Genomic DNA, 12,591 nt, shown 5'->3' with positions numbered 1-12,591 from the left:
AAACATGATCTCTTGATGAGTTTACTGTCTGTTTCCATTCAAAGTAATATGCTGGTGACACCAAATGGAGGGAGAAAAAGAAATAGCAAGAAAGACAAAAAGATGAAGGACAAGAAAAAGAGAGACAGTGGATAAGTTACCGAACCTCTTCCCAGTCCGCTAACAACAAAAGGGTGACAATGAGTGTAAAAGACAAAAAATAAAAGGGATATTAGCCCTGAGCAGAGTGATAAGAGAGGGATGTAAGCGGCTTCCTCTTATCAGTCCAGACAGAAACAAACCAAGTCCATTCCAGCTCACAGCCAAAAGACAGAAAAAAGCCCAAAGACACACAAAGATACACATACACACTCTCACTCTCACTCTCACACACACACACACACACACACACACACACACACACACACCTTTATTCCCCTAGTCATACAAATCATCCACAATATCAGTAGTTGAATAAAGGAGCATTTGTTTGAGCTGCGTAAGCAAATACACTTTTTTCACTCATAAAGAGCAGGAAGTCCCTTAAATGAACCATGGAAGCATCTAAAATAGGTTTGCTTTCTGTACTATTTTGAAGATATTGAAAGACTGTGTTTGATGTCAGTTCCATTGTGATAGGAATAGCATGCATTGTGCAGAGTGTGGCTGCACTACAAAATTAAATAGGATTCAGAGCAGCGGTGCCTCAGCGACCAGTGGAATCTGCACTATGCATTGAGCGCAAGTCAGAGCCTAGACCTTCCATCACACATACTGTGCAGTACGTTTGCACACAAAGGAAGAATAGATAGAATAGAAAGAGCAGATTATCATTTTAAATGTTAGATCAGAAGGATTCAGTATTGATAATTTTAGTCTGGTGGTGCCTCAGATGTAAAGATGCATAGTATCGATGCACTGAGATTAAATGACCAGGGATGCATCCATTTATCCAATACATGCACTCTCTCTCTGTCCCTCACATACTGAGTTTAATACTTGAGGAGCTGCAATGAATACAAAAAGGGAAATACCTCCAATGTTAAAGTGGCCATATTATGCTCATTTTCAGGTTTTCAGGCTTGCCTCATCAGACATTTCACAATGGATCATTGTGTCCAAACTTTACATACAAGTGCAGGGCCTCAAATTATGTAATTTAATAGCATACATAAAAAAATGAGTATGTTTTTCCGCAACCCAACAACTGAAATCAATAAATTGGCCCACAACATTATAGGAGGATTAAAGCATTAGTGCACATACTGTCCATCAATAATTTTAAAATAGGATAATCCTCTGGTATATGAACAGTTACAATCATATAAATGTAAAACAGTATGTGACATTCAATTTCCTCAAGCCAATTGTTTAACTTATTCTGTTTTATATTGCAGGTCACCTTGGGTGCCTTTCAGCAACAAACCAGTGCCAACAACTGTTTAAACTACACAGTTTGGTAACTCACCTCTGCAATTGCACTAAGCCTTTAAGGGAGAAATAGAATGGCTCACTAGTGGACAATCTGTCAGGTTCATTTAAAAATGAATGGAGCTATAAAAATCACAATCTGGTAGCCTACTGAAAACCGCATTGCCATGGGCAACACATTATTGCTGTACAGCACAGAACATTTTTATTTGCTTGCACACGTCTCAACTTTCTTACTTTCGTTAGCTTTCGTCAATAAATTCACAATAGCATGTATTAAAGAGAGAATCGTTGATTAAACTGTGGACAAACATTCAGACATCCAAGATTATAACTCTGACTCTGAAATTACCTGTCAAGTTTTAAATCCATACTGTTGACCTAAAAGGAGGCAGCAACTAAATACTAGTCATTGTTTCTTACAGTTTAGCTTAACATTAATGTTTTCAATTTTAATAATAAAACAGGCCTATTTTTAAACGTGATAACCTGTGACACAATAATGTTAATTTTTCATCTAACTATTCTATTATACAACTCTTCATCTATTAATGTAAATCAATCTTTAAATTGGGTCACTTATGTAGTAGAAATGTGAATTCTTTTTTGAAATTGGTGCCTTCTAGGCCGAGAAAAGCCAGAAATTGTGTTTTTGGCTCATGTGGATGAAAGACACGAAATCCCAGAATGCACCTGCTTCGCTGCTTTAGAGTCCACTCAAAAAGCCACCTACCTACCGTCTACAGACAGACAGACAGTGAGGCAGCATTCAACTCAAAAATGCCTCCAATAATGCTAAATGATGATTTGTGCGTCATCTGAGGCTTTTTCCAGACCCACAATACAGAGAAAGCCAGTCTCAGGGGGACATGATGGAGGGAAGCACGGTCATTCGAAAATACTACCAGGTTTCTACTGATACAAAGCTTAAAAGCTAAATCAGTAAAGTATCCCTTTAAACAAAAATAAGGGGTTATTAATTTATTTTCCTGTGCCAGTAGCCATTTTTATCCCATATCATACAAATCATGAATAGACAAAGTAAAAGGCTTTAGAGCAAGGAATGGCACATACAGCAATTGATTGGTAGCCAATAATGGAGCACTAAACAACTGTTTAAATAGTTTGAAAGGAGGTGAATTTGAAAGAAAGCAATAGAAACATGCATATGTGCGCATCCTAAAATGAAGATGTACTTGTGTCTAGCATTTTGTATATGCATGTATGCAAATGTGCCCCGTATTTGCATATGGATGTGCATCAGTGTGCATATTTTGAGGCGGTGCACTTGGACGCTAAGGGAAGCTCTGATTCTGTGTGTTAATCTCTTTTGAGTGGAGGTTAATAGCACAGAAGGCTGAATGACAGACCCTTCCAACATTCAATGGTTGTTTGGCGACTGAAGTGTTTCTCCTGCCCAAATAAGCTTTTTGCCAGCCAAATCATGCAATGACAACTTGCTTTATCATCGTATCCATTGTCAGTGAGGAGCCAACTGCATCATATAGGAAAAGGGGCTGGCATTGAGATTAAAAGCAGCTACAACAATTGGTATTTGAACAAGCCAAATCCATGGCTGAGCAGCATTGCTTCTGCTAAATGTTTGTAAGGCTGTCGCAGAGATAAGCACAGGTGTTGTGTATGAATTTTATGGAGATCACCTAAGACAAGAACCTACATAGCAGACACACTGTACAATAGCACTATATTTTGAATGTTATAGAAGGAAAAGATTCCCTCTTTAAACAGTGTTGCTGCTGCTGGAATGCGAAAATGAGAAGGTCTTATCCCAATTTAACCAGACAGTTGTTATAACCCTACTATCATCTTGTGAAACGACATTTGTTCAAAAATAATGTTAAACTTGACATGTAAAACTAAAAAAAAGGGTTTAGCTGATTAAGAGCATTCCATTAATGTAGATTGAAGCAGAACAAGAGGGCAAGGAAAATCCTGTTTTCTTTTTATATCCTTAAAGGTCCCATGGCATGAAAATTTCACTTTATGAGGTTTTTTAACATTGATGTGCGTTCCCCCAGCCTGCCTATGATCCCCCAGTGGCTAGAAATGGCAAAAGGTGTAAACCGAGCCCTGGGTATCCTGCTCTGCCTTTGAGAAAATGAAAGCTCAGATGGGCCAATCTGGAATCTGCTCCTTATGAGGTCATAAGGAGCAATGGTTACCTCCCCTTTCTCTGCTTTGCCCACCCAGAGAATTTGAGACATGAGAAAGAGAGAGACATCATGGCTTGCAAACAAGCAAAGTGGCAGTTGGTCAAGGCCACACCCCCTCCGTTCACCTTGCCCCCCCCTCTCTCCTCCTCCATAACATTTAAAGCTACAGACAGAAATGGTACATACTAAGGAAAGCTCATTGTGGGACTGGCTCTAGTGGCTGTAATTCTGCACCAAGGCTGAATTTTGGGAAAGAGACTTCAGGTACAGTATTAGGGGACCACTAAGGCCTATATAAAAGAGACTTCAGATACAGTATTAGGGGACCACTAAGGGCTATATAAAAGGGGGAAAAAAAGGTGCTGCAAAATTGCTTTATCAAGGCAACAGGGGAAAGATGAAGGGAGCTAGTGGGCACACCAGTGTCAGCCACTGTCCGGCTTTCATTATCCAGCTGTGCTAGACATCCCAATCACTATCTGCAAGACAATGCTAAGTCAAATGAGCCCATCAGCCCAACTGGCCTTGTGCCCATTACTCTCAACCCCCACCGTCAGGCTGGTGTTAAGTGCTCATTAAGCCAAAAGAAAAAAGCTAAAAAAAAATGCTCCCGTGTGATTACTCCTATTCACAATTTAAAAAAAAAAACAGTGAGTAAATAATAGTAGGTCACTACTGTAGCAACTCAATTAGGGGCTCAGTGTGTGTGTGCGCTTAGTGCATTCATGTTTTAAGCTTTAACAGACTGCCAAGTTGTAGGGGATGAGCTGTAAGGTCAAGCTGGATTGCTTCTTAATAGGAACACATTTTAAGCTTTTGATACATGCTGTGTACCTGAGCAGTGTTTGCTTTAATCAGTGTTTAATCACTGTTTCTGTCTCCTTTTAAAATGCATTGTCATCTTTTACACTAGAGCCAGATGTGCTGGAGCAGTTGTTTTCTGAAATCCAAGTATCCACCAAGTAGAGTTTTGACTCCAGATGCCCAGATTGATTACATATGCTGTGATATTTGTTAAATGGGGACCCACCTTAAACAGAACAGGTAATTAATCACTTCTCCTGTACCCCTTTTTAATGACTTTAACACCATGAATGCTGGTTAAATCCTGTTCAAGATTGGCCTTGGGTGAGGACAGAGTTTCGTTCTTTAGTCTATTTAGGATCTGACAGTATTTAAATAATCTACTCAACTTATTTGTAGTCTATTTAAGTATGATATCTTATGACTGACATCAACATCAATAAGTATAAAAACATTGGTGTGAACAGGAAACCTGTAATGGACATGATCAGCCACCACTTTGAAAAGTTATAAATGTTTTACTGTATGTTTTAATCTAGGCCTACTTATGAACTAGTGTGCGAGAGTTTATCGGTTTACTCACCAAGTGCCTGAGCTTAGCTCAGTATCTATCAACAAACAACATTAAAGAAAGCCAGAGAAAACAAACATTCAAAGAGATGCACAGCCTACGTACATGTACACAGTCATTTGTGTATTTGTGCACACTCCATGGTGATCTGACAGAACTGGGACAACCAATTGTAAAGTTAAAAGACCCCATAAGGCACAGTGTCTTCCACCCCATGTTTAGTGCTGGCGGCTGAACCAGGGCACGCTCTAAGTAATATTGGCAGCATGTGGCTCACAAGGGGGTGCTTTCAGCTGCTGGAACATCTGCAGTGCAGTGGTTTGTCCTCCCATACAAACATTTAGAAGTATACATAGAGTAAATAGACACAGATCAGTGTCGTCTTAACCTTTTTCTAAAGTGTACACAAAGATCCTTATGTGCACACAATAAATACACACAGACACACATACTGTATATCTGTTTAAACATTCACTCACATACAGTACATCCATATTGGCACATGATAAACCACACTGTACTTTTTTCATAACCATATGTACACATAAAAAGGGGGTCGAGTTTCAGAGGGAAAATGATTTGCTGTTCTAATGTCTTATGTGGTTTTGTGTGTTAGTATGTGTGTGTGTGTGTGTGTGTGTGTGTGTGTGTCTGTGTCTGTGTTAGAGTGGAAGAGAGATCTCTGTCAGTATATATAATTGTATTTTCCATTATGTATTACATGTTCAATGCTTCTGTGTTATTCATGGTATTAAACATATTCGGTTCTAAGCAGCAATAAGGTGCACTTCAGAAGAGATCACAAACATTCAAGTACTCCTTTAAAAGGATAGGTGGGCCTGAAGCACATTATGTAACTTTGAGATTGTAAGAGTGAAAATGAAAATTATGGAAATGTACGTGCAAGATTAAGAACTTTGTTTCCTGAAATGGAAATATTAATTTGTTCAATGCAAATAAAACACATGCACTGATAGAAATATACGGTAATATCTAATATAATACACACAGTATCTCATTTCCCGTATACTTAATGAGTCACAACACCAGACTTACTGCAGACGCAGAACTGTTATTATTACGTATGTAACAATACATTTTGCATCTCAAATTCTATTTTTATGAATCAGTGGCGTACGTCACAGATACACAAGTCATAGCATCAGAAAAATAATTTATTTGGTCAGTCATGTGAGTAGCAACTTTGCCACATTTACATTCAGAAGGCATATATGTCTACATTTTATACTGGGTGAGACTATTCGTTGGAATACATTATTAGTAGGTGTGGTAGCAGCTGGTATCAGTTGCTCACAAAGTTGCACTGCACTGCTTGACCACTGCTGACCCCCCCTCTCCTGTACTACTCCTCTGCAGGCAATCAAGTTCACAGCATGTCACCAAAATAGCAAATGGGCACAGGTTACAAAAATACACTTTTGCAGGTACAAAGCCCTGCCATTCACTGTGTGCTATTACGAGGATCACTATGCAAGTAGCATTCACTTTGTAGTTAGACGCTGAGACTGTAATTGTCTGTCATGGTTTGATGTGTTTCTGCATGAAACTCAGTACTGGTGGATGGGATAAGTGACAGAAAGGGGACAGACTGCAAAGTGGACACTGATGTTAACTCTTACTCTACTGACGGAAACACTCTCATAAACACAACTGAAACACCCTCATAAACACTACTCTCACACGCAATACTGAAACACTGTCATATACACTATTGAAAGTGAAATCCCGTTTCAGTTGTGTATATGAGAGTGTCTCAGTATTGCGTGTGAGAGCGTTTCAGTAGTGTTTATGAGTGTTTCAGTATTGTGTGTGAAAGCACTTTATTTGCTTCTGCTCTTACTGCAGTAAAACGGTTTCCCTGAATACAGATACCGGTCAATAGTATTTTAGCACATTGAGAGAGTTTAGGCTTCATACTTACTTAGGAAAACTATTAGACTGTCAAGAGACTGAACAATCATGTATACTAGAAGAAACTAATCAAGCTGCCAGTTCAGTGGAAGCTCTCTGGTGTTCAGGACCCTATGAATGCAGGTTTGTGTGTGCATCTACTTGCAAAACTGTTGGTGGGCATGGAGGTGGACCCTATTATTTGAACACAGTGATGGGTCGATGTTGCACAACTGACATCAGATTCTGTCTATGTAATTATCTGTGTCTATATTAGTATATTAATGAGTTCTTACATCGGTTTATGATAATTAACAACCTCATGAACTAGGGCCTTCTCTGCCAATGAAGAAAATCATCAATATTCCAATGGTGTGCTTTGCATCCTCTCTCTCTGTGCATTTCTATCTTTCCCTTTCTCTCTCTTACACCTCTCCTCAGCAGTGAAAATCATTTCAGACAACCGAGTTAGAACTATTTGCATGTAGCCTATCAAAGACGTCTTACCATTTGCATGGCTCATTCATATTCATGAGGTCATGGCCAGACGGGTGCACTCAATGGCCCTCGTCAAGGCTCAAAACCCGCCTCTGTGATCAGAGCTAACAGCTATTGGATGGGTCTTCATTAGCAACCACATCCCTGTTGACCCAGTTGCCTACGGTTACAGATTATTTTTTCTGATTGCACATGCGTGTGATTCAGGGCCAAAAAACTCAAAGTGGATGGAAACGAGGTGCTCTTGAACTAAACTGCAAAGTATTTCAGCAGTATTATCAGTGAGATAATCTCGTACAAGTTACATGAGGTGTTCCTTGTTTCTGAAGCTCATTATTTTCACAGAGCCTATACATTTTAATACTCAGTAGCAGCTTTTTGATAAAATAAGTTGAGTGGCTAGATAAACTGTTTTAGTGATTCTGCCAAAGTCATTAGAACAGTTATTTCTTTGACTATCTTCAACAACCAAAAACACAGAGATCATGAGTGACTGAATGCAATTACTGATTCTAAATTCCCAATCACAATCAGACAGGCTATGTAAAAATCTGAACTGTTCCTTTGATTGGTTTTTAGTTTCAAAATCTGTAACATTGTGACCATTAAAATGCTTTTAATTAAATTCTCAACTCTCATATTGTTCGTGTTTGGGAACCTTATATACTTCTAAGAATAAGGTTGTTTTTTTACATCAGCGTGGAGTAAAATGTATACACAGATTAACCTTAGCTTTGCATTTTTCTGCATCCTAGATGTTGGTAGCGATGCATGAGTATTACTCTATCAGTGTTTTCTATATGAACAAAAAGACAGAAGAAATTTTCTTAGCCAATCCAATGGAAATCATAAAAAACAACGCCACCCCCACCATTTAGCACACACCAAAGGGGGCAACCTCAGCTGCTTTTCCGAGATATAGCCACTTTAGATTGATAACTCGCTCTTGGTACAATATCGCTTCAACATTTACTGGAATGCCTGTCGAAGGTCATCTGACTGAAACACATTCTGAAAGGATGGTAAGTGTTGACAGTGCGCAGGAGTTTACTTCTTTGTTGACTACGGGAAACAATGGAGCTCAGATTGTAAGCTATAATTTGTATTATCTCTTGCTGATCCAGTAATGTTTGTGTATGTGGCTGTATTATACAGGATAAGCACTTCAGTATTGTGTGATCTAGAACAGTAGTTCCCAACCTTTTTTCCTTGGCGCCCCCCCTACTTATGTCTAAGAAAAGCTGAGCCCCCCGAGACCGAAGAGGCCTCAAACCAGATAAAGACTTGCGCACCCCCTGTGATCTTTGCCGGACCCCAGGTTGGGAAGCACTGATCTAGAACATTCGCCTTGAGGGACATCAACTCAATTCAGTGTCAGTACAGAGAGAGACAAACAAAACCAGTGAACAATGACAAACGTGCTATCATTTTTTCCACCAACTTGTGCTACACTGAATGTACATATGTCACACCAGCAAAGAATGTGATGTATTTTGTCAGGAAGATAAAAAGCTTGAAAAATAACCCTTTCATTCAGATCCTTTCACACAGGGGCATCTATCAAGTGGAAGTTAAATATGCACATGGCTCACTGCAGCACATACCTTAGCAGGATTCGTGCCATAGAGGACCGAATAGGCCTGTTTAATCCTGCAGTAATATTGTGCTATAGATGTACAATATAACAAAAATGTCAAATGTCCTTAGCAGATGAAGCCATACGTGTACTTTTTCATACTTGCTATACTATTCTCAGTTCTATCCTAAGAGGAAACGCTAGCACATTGTTCCTTCCAACCAAGTAATTACCACTCAATTTCACATTTTATTACTGATTGCAGTAAAAGGAGTACAACATGATTTTTCTAGGCACCTCTCCTGGCAATGGGGGCCAGAGAAGCAATTGTGCAGAAGCCATATATTTTAGTACAAGATGGGACTTCCTTCGTAGCTATGCTTATTTAAATTGTAGAGTCCACCCTAATTACACTACAGGGCTCTCAAGTGTCACGCATTGAGCGTGACAGTCACTCATTTCGGTCTTTTGTCACGCACTCCCGCCACACATTGTATTTCTCATACAGAAAAGAAACTATTTATAATATATTTAATATGGAACCGGCAGGAATCAAGCGCGTCTCCCCTGGAGTTCTTAGTTGAGCCTGCCACTTATCAGCCAATAAAAAAAAAGGGGCTACACAATAGCCAATCAGAAAATAGCACTATTGTATCTGGGTAAGATTTAACGCAACAACCAGTGAAAAGAGCAGCGTACAGACACTTCCCTAAACATTCGCTCATTCAGAGACCAGAGACCCAAACAGGGCTCTGTGTCTGACGGTCTGAGATCTACCGTATCAGCAGAGCATATGATAGAATGTCACTCTTGCCTGTCTTCAAAATTTGAGAGCCCTGACACTAAATAACAACTTCTAAGAACTATGCAAGAAAGAGGCAAAAGAAAAGACCAAGATCAACTAATGCAATACTCTCTTCAGAATATACTGTTGATTGATTACTATTAACTTTTAATAATCTTGGCCAGTTGCATGTTTGTGTTTTTATTCAGAGCCATTATGTGTGTGTGTGTGTGTGTGTGTGTGTGTGTGTGTGTGTGTGTGTGTGTGTGTGTGTGTGCATAGGCGTAGATTTCAGGTGGGATGCAGGGGATATGTCCTCCCCAATATTTAGAAGAGGTAGAACTCAACCCTCAAAGCATATGAAAGACAACACACTCCCCAAAAGAGGTAAACATAACTGTTCAGGGGCTCAAAACATGTATACGGAATACAGGAACTGTGTCTACTTTGCAACATCGGGGGGGTTGAAGAACACAACAGGAGCGAGACAAATAGACATGTAGATATGTAGATTTCAACTTTGGAGCTACTAGCTTTAACAAGGTCTCATTCTCTAACAGATTTGTTGTTGAGATGTACATGATTCCTCAAAAACATCCCAAAAAACGTGTGATAGTTTTGAACAATACAGGAGAATAATTATTTAACCCTATAATAAATGTTTTGGGCGGAGATCCCTAGTTAATAATGTGTCCCCTCCAATGTTGAAACTAAACCTATGTCCTTATGTGTGAGTGTGTGTGTGTGTGTGTGTGTGTGTGTGTGTGTGTGTGTGTGTGTGTGTGTGTTCATAACCTACCATTTGGTGTGTGAGAGTTGGCAAAGATACTCATGCATCACTATCAACATCTAAGATGCAGAAAAAAACCCTCAAATGCAACAGTTAATCTGAGCTGTGTTCAATTGCATACAACTAACCCCATACATTGAAAGTCATGATTATCAACCAGCAAACATGTAGACTGCACGTTTTATACTGAATTGTATCTGATTGGGTGTACTCTTAATCTCACAGTGTAAGCATTAAGGCCTTTTTGACAAGTTTTTTCTATATGTAGAGAGTAATTGATTTTCTTGCAGTGCCAGCATAATGCATTCTGCTTGCCTTGTTAGACCATGCAATGGATAAACCTTTGTTATGTCTAGTATTACTGTCTTTGGTAATAAGGACACAGATAACAACTAAATGAGAGGGAAAGACACACAACATTGTTTGTGAGTTGGACTTGAACCCTAACCTCTGTGGAAACCACTTAAGTGTTTTGGCACGAGTGCTAAGGAACATTGGTTGAGAGACTGGGAAACTGTATAATGTATGACATTCACTTGATCTTGCTGTGCAATCGACTGCCATGTTTTGTTAAAATGGTCTCTGGAGGGATTAGGCAATGGCCAAAAAATAGAGAAACACTGACCCTGAGCTGAAATCCAGCTCTAGGAGCAGCCTCATTCTCAATCTTTGTTCTATTTTTTCATCGTTCTCACCTTAATTCTTGAAGAATGAATGTGCCTACATTTCATGTCAGTGCTTTTCTATGCTCAGTGCAGGGTTAATACTAGAGATGGTCCAATACCATTTTTTGCTTCCCGATACCGATTCCGATACCTGAACTTGCGTATCAGCCGATACCGAGTACCGATCCGATACCAGTGTGTCATATATTTTATTATGTTTTAAGAACTGTATACTACTATCCCTGTAAGGATGTGATATTATTTCTATCTTTGTTGTTGGTCTGGCTTGAATGCCACAGAACATTCTTTTATTATGCAGTTTGACAGTCAGTTATAACGGAAAAAGAACATAAATAAACTACTTTAACGTATTTTTTCTTTAGGGCTTTATTATGTTGTATCGGATCGGTGCATAAACTCCAGTACTTCCCGATACCGATACCAGCATTTTAGGCAGTATCGGAGCCGATACTGGTATCGGTATCGGAACATCTCTAGTTAATACCAGCAGAAGGCAGGGAGACAATGGAGAGATAGTTATAGGAAACCTGCAGGTTTAAAGCATCTGTTTTGAGGTAAATGGATTCATGTGTGCCACTTCACAAAGGCTCAAATTACTCTTTTGCCCATACCTTTTACTTACTCACACTTAGACTACTTTATTCATATTCTTTTGCTCCAGTTTCACTGCCATCTGCATGCTTGTACTCCTTATCTAATTTTCTCTCACCTCTTCTTTTTAGTCAGTTGGCTGTCTATCTCTTCGCTGATTTCTACAATTCACCCAATCTCTATACATATTTCTGCTTTCTCTCCGCCTGCCTCCCTTCCCATTTTCTCTTATTTAAAGTCCTGATGCTTTATAGAATCTTGTGGCTCGCTGACTGATAAGAGGTGATGAAAGTGTTGCGATACAGTGTAAGCAGAGGATAGGGAATCATGTCAGTTAAAAACCAATTACTAGGTACATGTCAGACCTTTTATGAAAGGCAGATGGTGCACAGAGAGAGAACAAGGAGAGAAAAAACTGATAAAGTTAGGGATCATAAATGATGATGGAAATACTTACAGAAATGTTGATGTTTAGAAAAATAGGGGAAACAGTTTAAAGAATGGTGTAGAAAAACAAGAAAACATTGAGTATATATCTGATCAATCATCGGACTGTTGCAGTGAGTTACAGAGATTATTTTTAGTTTTGCAGATAGTCCTTACACTACACCTAGTTAAAAGCAAAAAAACTGAAATAAAACTACACGTTGATGTTGCAAGCATTGTCTAGTGTCCCACTAGATGCACCGTTAGTGTTTTGTGGTCTAGTGATTTATTCGTTATTTTCTTGCTTCTGTCCTAATTCAAAACCTTTATTCTGGTTTTATGCACACAGTTAAGCATAAGGAGCATTCTC

The sequence above is a fragment of the Sander vitreus genome, chromosome 5 (genome assembly GCF_031162955.1).
Source record: "Sander vitreus isolate 19-12246 chromosome 5, sanVit1, whole genome shotgun sequence".
Lineage (NCBI taxonomy): Eukaryota > Metazoa > Chordata > Actinopteri > Perciformes > Percidae > Sander > Sander vitreus.
The sequence above is the reverse complement of the archived record's forward strand: the minus strand, read 5'-3'. Positions refer to the sequence as shown.